Below are 9,007 nucleotides of genomic sequence, written 5' to 3'. Positions count from 1 at the left end.
CCTATTTGTTTATCCTCATGGCCGAGTCCCTCAGCCAATCCCTGGACTTTAATCGACGAATAGGCCTCATCACTGGTATCAAATATGAGCAAGGCACAAAGAATATTAACCACTCCCAATTTGCAGATGATACCCTCCTGATTGGAGGAGCATCCACCACCATTGCAAGGAGATTCAAGAAGATCTTAGATCAATTTATGGATTATTCAGGAGGAAAAGTTAATCAATTAAAAAGCTGTATCTATGGTTGGAACACTCCCAGCCATACCATCCATAGCATTGCTAGCATTCTGGGAGTCTCCTACAAGCTCAACTGGAGCCATTTCACTTACTTGGGAATGCCAGTAAGTTTGGGACCTCTGAAATCTGACATCTGGAATGAAATCCTCGACAAAATAAAGAGAAAAATTCAACAATGGGGCACCATGTGGCTGAACCCAGCAGGAAGACTTGTCCTTCTGAAGTCAGGCTTGACCTCTCTGCCTATTTACCGTCTCTCCTTATGTCAAGCACCTGCATCCTTTCATCAGAAAATGGAAAAAAATCTCAGGTATTTCCTCTGGCAGGGAGGCAAAACGGAAAAAAGAAAGTTCAAGCTTGTCAGTTTGAAGAAGGTCATCCAATCTCAGGAAAAAAGCGGGCTAGGAATAAGGTCTCCAAAAATCCTGAACTTAGCTCTAGGAGCTAAAATAATTTGGAGAATGATCACTAGTCCCACAGCCTGGTGGAAGAAGGTCTTAGAGGCTAAATATTTGAACAGCACGAGGCAGCAGCTTTTGTATACCAGCATTCCCAACAGAGGTAGCACAAAAATATGGCAACTCTGCAAGAAAGCCATACCCTTCATGGCTCAAAACATTTCAAAGGTCCCTGGAGGAGGGAACAGTGTCAATTTCTCCACTGATAGAATTCTCGGACAACACCCAATCGGATCACATTCGGAGGCAACTCCTGCAATAAACTGGCTCAGCAGAAAAGAAATTGAATACCTGTCCCAAATATCACAATGGGAAAACTCCACTCAAACTTGGATAGGTTGGGAATTTCCGGAATATCCCAGAGAGCTTGAGACCAGCTTTATTGCTCTCAAGAACCACCTGCATAGCAAAGCCCCAACGCAAAAAGGCAAGCAAGATGGTTATCGTTGGGATCCTACAGGAACTCAATACACGACCAAGGCTGGGTACCATTGCTTATGCACTAGCATCTTCCCTCAAGACATCTGGAGCCATTGGAAGCTGGCCTGGAGAGCTGAAGCTCCTCCCAAAATCAAATTCTTTATCTGGCTCCTTTTAAAAGGAAAGGTTCTAACCGTAGAAAATTTAATGAAAAGAGGTATAATAGGACCCTCTCGTTGTCCTAATTGCTGCAGATCAGAAGAGACACTTCAACACCTGTTCATAGACTGCCTTGTAGCTGAGGAATGCTGGAAGATGATGGCCTCTCTCGGGAATGCTCCATGGGAGCCAAAGGCATCTATTGCAGACACTCTTGTTAGTTGGAAGAAGAACTGTCCTTGGAAAGGAAAACAAAGTAAATTAACCCAACGGATTTGGAACACCATGGCAGTCACCCTCCTTTGGCGAATTTGGTTAGCCCGTAACGGTAAGATCTTTCAAGGGAAAAATTGCAACATCAGAGTTATGTGTCATAAAGCGAGGATCTTAGCGGTTGAAACAATCACCGCCCATACCAAAGGCAAGATAGAGGTCACCAATTGCAGTGTCGAAGAGAGAAATCTACTTAGCCAGGTACAAGATAACACAACTAGTGTTCAGGAGATAAGCCAAAGGAGGGCGCATGTGAAAGAGACCAACAGGACATGGAAGCTGAGATTAAAGGAGGAGGAGTTCGCAACTTGGCTGGGAAACTGTAACAAGTTTCTGCTGTTCTTTGATGGTGCTTCTAAATCCAATCCCGGTCAAGCAGGGGCAGGGGGCCTAATCTGCAACGCGAATGGTGAAAAAATTCTTCACTTTGAATGGGGATTGGGAGAATTGTCTAATAACAGGGCAGAAGGATTGGCTTTGTACCAAGGGCTCCTCCAGCTGATCAAGATCGGGATAAGAACAGCAGTAGTCTTCGGGGATTCTGCAATCATCATCAGGTTCATGGTTCAGCGGCAAAGCACCCCGAACATCCTCCTGCAACAGATCAATTACAGGAATCAAATCCTCCACGACTCCATGCAAGAAGTCCGTTACTACCATATCCTCCGCGGGCTGAATAAGGATGCTGACATGTTTGCCAACAAGGCTTGTGAACGCACCAAGGGCAACTTGTACTGCAATGACACCTCCACTTTCCAACCGCTCCCATGAATCACACGCATACAGTCAAACCTCACTGTACCGCAGCTGATAGCATCTACGAATACTGGCAAACAATCAGACCAATGGACAGAGCAGGTATGGTCGATGGGAATTTGCTCAGAATTTGGATTGAGAAATCTGCCCAAAGTGTGGGAATCAGTCGAATTGCAGGAAGAAATCGTCCCGCCAGACAGAGCACATGTGCCAATCCAGATTTGCTTTGGGCTGTGTGGACCAATTTTGGAAACAGCATACGGGATGGCTCCCGCCCCAACCGCATATATGCGCTATTTATATCTAGCTTGAGTCTCAGTATCCTCCATTCTGGAGAGGCCTTTTGTGATAGTATACTCCCCTTTAGAGTCGTTTCAGTTCAAGCTGCTTCAGTCTATTCTGCCAGAGGCGCTGGTCTTCAGACTTCTGGGGATTCAGCGGAAGCCACCAGCGACAAGAATCAATCCCAGTGCTATTGTATCAGAGAGGTGATAACAGCAAATAGGCGTCCTTCAATACCTATGGAGCGCCCTGAACAGTGTTTCCACTGCCGTGATCTGCAGGCAGAATTTGAGGAAGTGCGCGCGCAGCAAAGGACCCTGGAAGATCATGTTCGCAGCATGGAGGCTAGGCACGCAGACCAAATCCGGAATCTGGAAGCAAAGCTTGATGAGCAGTGCAGAATCCTTCATGAAAAATATCGAGCCGAGATGAACTTATTCCTTCATAGAGTTCACTCATTGCACGAGCAGTTCAGCAATCTTAGCAACAGATGCGCTCATGCCGAAGAATCAATCACAGTCCTCAGGTATATGATGGATAAAAAATTCAAAGAAGCGTCATCCTCCTCCAGCGCAAAACCGAACGAGACAGACCCAAACCCGGAAGATTCTACAGCGCGAAAGATTAGTCACATAGAAATTGATTAGCTATGTGTTGCAGTTGTAAGTTTTGGTGTTTTCAGTTTGTAAGAATCTATAGTAGTAAAAGATGTCTCATAGCTAGAAGCACTAGGATCAGGATTAAGGAAAGAAACTATTTTGTAATTCCTTGGATCCGTAATGCTCAAGAAGCACTTTATGTACGGCAAGCTGCCCCCCTCTTTTTTCAGATTAATACATAGCAACCGAACTTGTCAAAAAAAAAAAAAGCATATCGTCAACATACAACACTAAGATAATAAACATGCCATTACTTAACTGCTTAAAGTAAACACAATGATCATATTCACTTCTTATATATTTTTGACTCAACATGAAACAATCAAATTTCTTGTACCACCAACAGGTCTTTCCCAAGAATCAAATTTCTTTCGAAAAAAATGTTTAGGTCAACCAAGTTAAGACTTATAAATCTACTACATTATTTCAACGTCATCTTAACAATGATTCCATTGTTATTCTATATATTACCTATTAGCGATATAAAATTTAATAATGTCAATATAATTTGTTTGATTATATTCTTTATGTTTTAATAATTAAGCCCAACTTCTTTAAAGTATTCGATGGCCACTATTCATACTAAAAGAAATAATAAGAATGAGTCTACCTTTACTCGAGTTAAGCGATTTATGTTTTTAATCTGAGTATCTAATCATTAGATCCCACAAAATGACATGAAATTTCAATCTCGAAAATGGGTATAGGGCAATGTTACATGTAATTTTAATAGGTTATTAGACAATTTTGGATTTGTTCAAATTTAATGTTACCAAAAACTTCATAGTTGTAAAGATTAATTAATATGTTTAAAATAAATCTACACTTAACTCAATCCCAATGCTCTATCATTTCTATATTTGTTTCCAATACCATTAAAAACTTTCCAATTACCAATATTTATCTTTGAATTTTAAGATTATATATATATAAATGTAATCTTATATTATTAGAGAAAATTTATTATAAATTTTATTTAATCTTTATTAAATATTTTAGAATATTTTTAGTAGTATACACATATTAATGATTGAAATTTATCGCCCGCAGAGGTTTGGTCTTGTGGCTAGCCGACGATCTATTAAGTCATCTGTGCTGTTGTGCAGGTCACAAGTTCGAGTTTCGTCTTAACCGAGGGTCGTTCTTGCGGGTTGGGCGGTTCCTCCTAGAGGTTATAATGGCAGCCAGTGGCATTCGACCCCGTGTAACGCGAGTACGATACCACCACCGTTGCCGATTCCGCTAGTCCAAAAAAAAAATGAAATTTATTTAAAAGTAATCACACATTTTTTGTCATTTTAATCAAATTGATTAATTGGAATAAATAAATAAATGTCACATGAACAAAGGTCATATAAAATAAGATAGTTTTTCAAATATATGTTATTGATAAGCCATAACATTGCAAAAAAACTTATTCACAAGTTAAAAATATCGATGATAAGGAATTTTGTTATATATATATATATATATAATTACTATTATACTTCATTTTTATGATTTTATGATTTTTAATAATGTATTTAATTTATTGTGAATTTTTTTAAATTATGGCAATGTTAGATGTATTATGAAATAAGTGTTTTGATATTTATCATAGATTGATGTCTATCCATGTTTAATAATAATTTAATTTATATGTACTAATTTTATTATTATTCAATTAAGTAATATTTGGATTTTTATATTGGAATATGACTTAAAAGTATATTATTATTTAAGAACTTATTTTTTTAAGATAAAAGGAATCATATTAATGTCTTAAGACCTAGAAACATCTAATAAGAATAAAAGTCTACCATTTTTAAATTACTAACCAATTATTTTAAATGTCTAAATTTTATTTATACTTAATGTTATTGAATAACCTAAAATAAGTTTATCCTTTTGAAAAATCCTTCTTATAACATTTCCATTATGCAAATTTCATACTTTAAATCTATAATTACAACAAATTCCTATTAACAAATTTTCCCAACCAAAAAAAGCTCAAAATATTTTAACTACAACTAATAATATTATTGCATAAGGAATTTTTGAAAATAAAAAAATAAAAATAAAATAAAATAAATAAAAACTTTTTTTTGTGAAAGTGATATTTGGATTTCACTATTTATTGGGGTAGTTTAATTCACAATTGATCATAATATGAAGTATTATGTAAATCCGCAAAAATCTAGCCATGCTAAGAGTTTGTGTGGCCTAGGCCAAATGCAATCTCCAAGTGACTTTAACAACTAATATACCGCTATGTCAAAATTACTCAAACCACAAATTAAACATGCTTGCAAATTCATGATTCACATTACCTAACCAACAAAAATATATATATATATATATATATATATATATAAATTTTAATAATCTCATCCGTATAAGATATCCATTTTATATATGTATTCTTTAAGAATATCTTAAAGAATACACATACCATTATCCTTTTAATAAAAAAAGTTATTATCGATTAAGCATCTTTGACTCTTAGGGGATTTTATATGTTTTTAAAATGGACTTTGACTTCTGGTCGAGTGTGTATACATTCATGCTTTTCCAAAGAACCTTCTCTTTTCAGGCCAAGGCGTTGGAAAACAATCGTAACTGACCTGACAATTTATCGTTGAAACTCTAACTTTGTCTCTAGGGCACAAAGCACAAGGAGGCTAGCATGGGCGCCTATATTCTATGTGAATAGTACGCGTGCAACCCGTGTATATATATCTATATATCTGCAACATGGAGGAATATTAACAATATATTAGCCCTACACACTGTAATATGTTTGAAATTTGAGCTCCGTCCTTTTTGTTTGAGAATATATGTAATTTATTTTGGAAAACATCAATTTCTATTTATGGTTCACGCAATTGACAATATTTTTATTACATGTAATTGTCAATTTCGATGTATGGGCCCGTGGTTTTGTGGATAAAATTGGAATGTAATAATATTAAATAATATTATTAAAAAAATAAAATAAATTATTCAAAAATAAATAAGTTTATATAGCTAGTAATTTTTTGGCTTAGTTTAATTATTGAATTTTGAAAAGTATGAATTAACTACTATATTTAAACAAAGTTTATATTTTAGCAAAAAAAAATTAAAGAGTTTAAGTTAAAAAAGAAAGATATTTATTTTTATAATGCAAATTTATCCAACACTTGTAACTATATTTGAGATTCTTCACATCAACACGTTTGGAAATCAAAGTACACAATCATGAATATGCATCAAATATTAATCATCACTCAAAAATTGCAAATTCATGTAAGTAGAAGACATTGTACATCAAATATTGATTGTTACACAAACAAAAATTGTAAATACATAAACACACCAACATAATATAAACACCCAGCATTGCTAAATGAAACACACATTTCAAAGCATATATTAACATGTCATCTGGGTCTTCTAATTGTGAGGTCGTTCTTGGGAGAATGATGAAGATCATATCTAGCAAACATGGTTCAGTAGTTAGTGGGTGCATCCGATCAAGTTCAATAGACTGGTTCTACTTAAAATATTACCTACCATAAATGAATACCATGGCACTTGTCAATAGGCTTTGTTGCAATACCATGGGTCAATATTGTGCCACATGTACAAAAAAAACTATAACTCATTTTATAGTGAAAATATCTTATAAACTATGTCAATAGGTTTTGTTCATCCACTTTAGGCTTGCATGGCACCTCTCGTGCTCTCTGATTTGTGATAAGTTGACCATCCAAACCCTAACAAATGATGCTTCTCATGCTTTTAGATATTCAATCAATCACATTTACAAATTCAAAAGATTTGATATACATGATTAAGTTAGTTCCATCGAGCCTAATGCAATTTCCTTTCAAAAATTCATTTATCGATTATAAGAAAATATTAATCATAAAATACCAATTTACATTAATAAAATATTAATATCAAATCATAATTATTATTAATAAAAATATTATCACATTTTTTTTATAAATTCTATATACATGAGTAAGTTAGTTTGATTGATGGCCTGGAGTATGCCCTAAAATTGCTTATGTTTGGTTAAAAGCTCGTCTTCCTTGGACATATGGAAACAGGTTAACGGCCCAAGACCTAGAGGCATCTAGCAAGAGCGAAATCCTACCTCCTTACGGACTATCGACGGGTTATTTCAAGTGGCGTGGTTTTCCTTGAATAATGGTGATGAGTCAGCTTGCATTTGCAGATAACAGCTAGAGATGGTTGTCCTCACTGGTTTGACAACTGAATTATGATAGGTTTTACCACTTGTGAAAAAAAATAGTTCAATTAAACGTGAACTTAATACAAGTTTCAAAAAAACCATATAAATGCTCAATTAGCTAATTTTATTCGAAAAATCTTATAATAAATATATATAAGTTTTTTCACGAACAAAATAAGTTCTTATAATATATATAAGTCTTTTTTAAGGAACAAAATAAGTTTTTTTTTGCATGGAAATTACAAGTCATACGAATAGAATAGAGAAAAAACGAGAGCGTTGAATAAAAATCCTAAACTAGCAATTGTCCCAAAAGGTACAAAGAGAGGCCGATAGGATTATTAAATTAGAGTTGTTGAATTTCTCTAAAAGAGATATTGGTTGAAGCCTACAAGGAGCAAAGAGATTTGATGTTTGGAGTTCTATGCTATCTGGACATCATATTTCTTTAAATACAATGTAATTTTTTATAAAAGTTCAAGCCCAATGCAGTTCTGCCATGCAGACATACACTTAAATCGCTACTAGACTTATGATATAGACAAAGTTAAAGTAAAGTGGTATAAAAGAGAATGTATCAAGCTAAACCACAAGTTACACATCTTCAGACCTAAAAAAGTACATAACAATGGTCTGGCAAATCAGTAGCGATATCATACTTACTTTTCCTTCCACATACATACAATTGCTCCAAAGGCAAGGACAAGAAAATTTTCAGCTCTAGTGAGCACCAGTGGGTCACTAAAACGAGTGACCACAAGAAGAGACACAATTGGATTAATTGAAAGAAAATACAGAGTTGCTAATTAGAAATCTATTGTCAAACACTATTGTTCTGATAAGTAGTGTTTGTTATCACATGCGTTTACAGTGGCCATTCAAGTTTCAATTTTATTAGATCAATTAGAACTTGTTTTGGTTCACAATCAATATTTTCTATTCAACTATATGTGTTTTATGTTTTGCAGATAACATAAAGAACAAAACAGTAAATCTCATCCTCTCATCAATAATCACTATTAAGTTGTTTACATATTTTACTCTTCAGTGAGCCAATGAAGTGTAATTAAGATGGCCATCATTCCAATGTCAGCCAATGGAGTGTTAACCATAAACTCATCCAATAGAGATCAACCACAAGAATAATGTCAAGTTGTATCATCCAGCAATAAGTTTTTCTTTTCAATTAACAAGCTACCAGTTCTTTCACTGTCGCATAAAATATAAATTGAGGAGTTAAAAGACACTAGGGCCATTATAGCTAAATATGCATCAAGCTTTAGTGCTTCACCTGACCAGAATGCAAAAATAAATGCTACAACGCAGTAGCAATGGATTCATCAGTGAAAATTGGCCAGACTTTAATTAATTCACAAAAACGTTGAATGATATCAATTGTTCAAAAATTTTAAACAAGTAAAGAAACACAAGAGAAAAGACAAGAAATGCTCACCAAAAGACAAGAGATGTGCAAATGATTAAACTAGAAATTGTCCCAAAAGGTACAAAGAGAGGCCGATAGGATTATTAATTTGGAA

This window comes from Pinus tabuliformis, chromosome 5_1 (genome assembly GCF_031772625.1).
Source record: "Pinus tabuliformis cultivar Carrire ecotype Pingquan chromosome 5_1, CPIR1, whole genome shotgun sequence".
Lineage (NCBI taxonomy): Eukaryota > Viridiplantae > Streptophyta > Pinopsida > Pinales > Pinaceae > Pinus > Pinus tabuliformis.
This window is presented reverse-complemented; position numbering follows the sequence as displayed.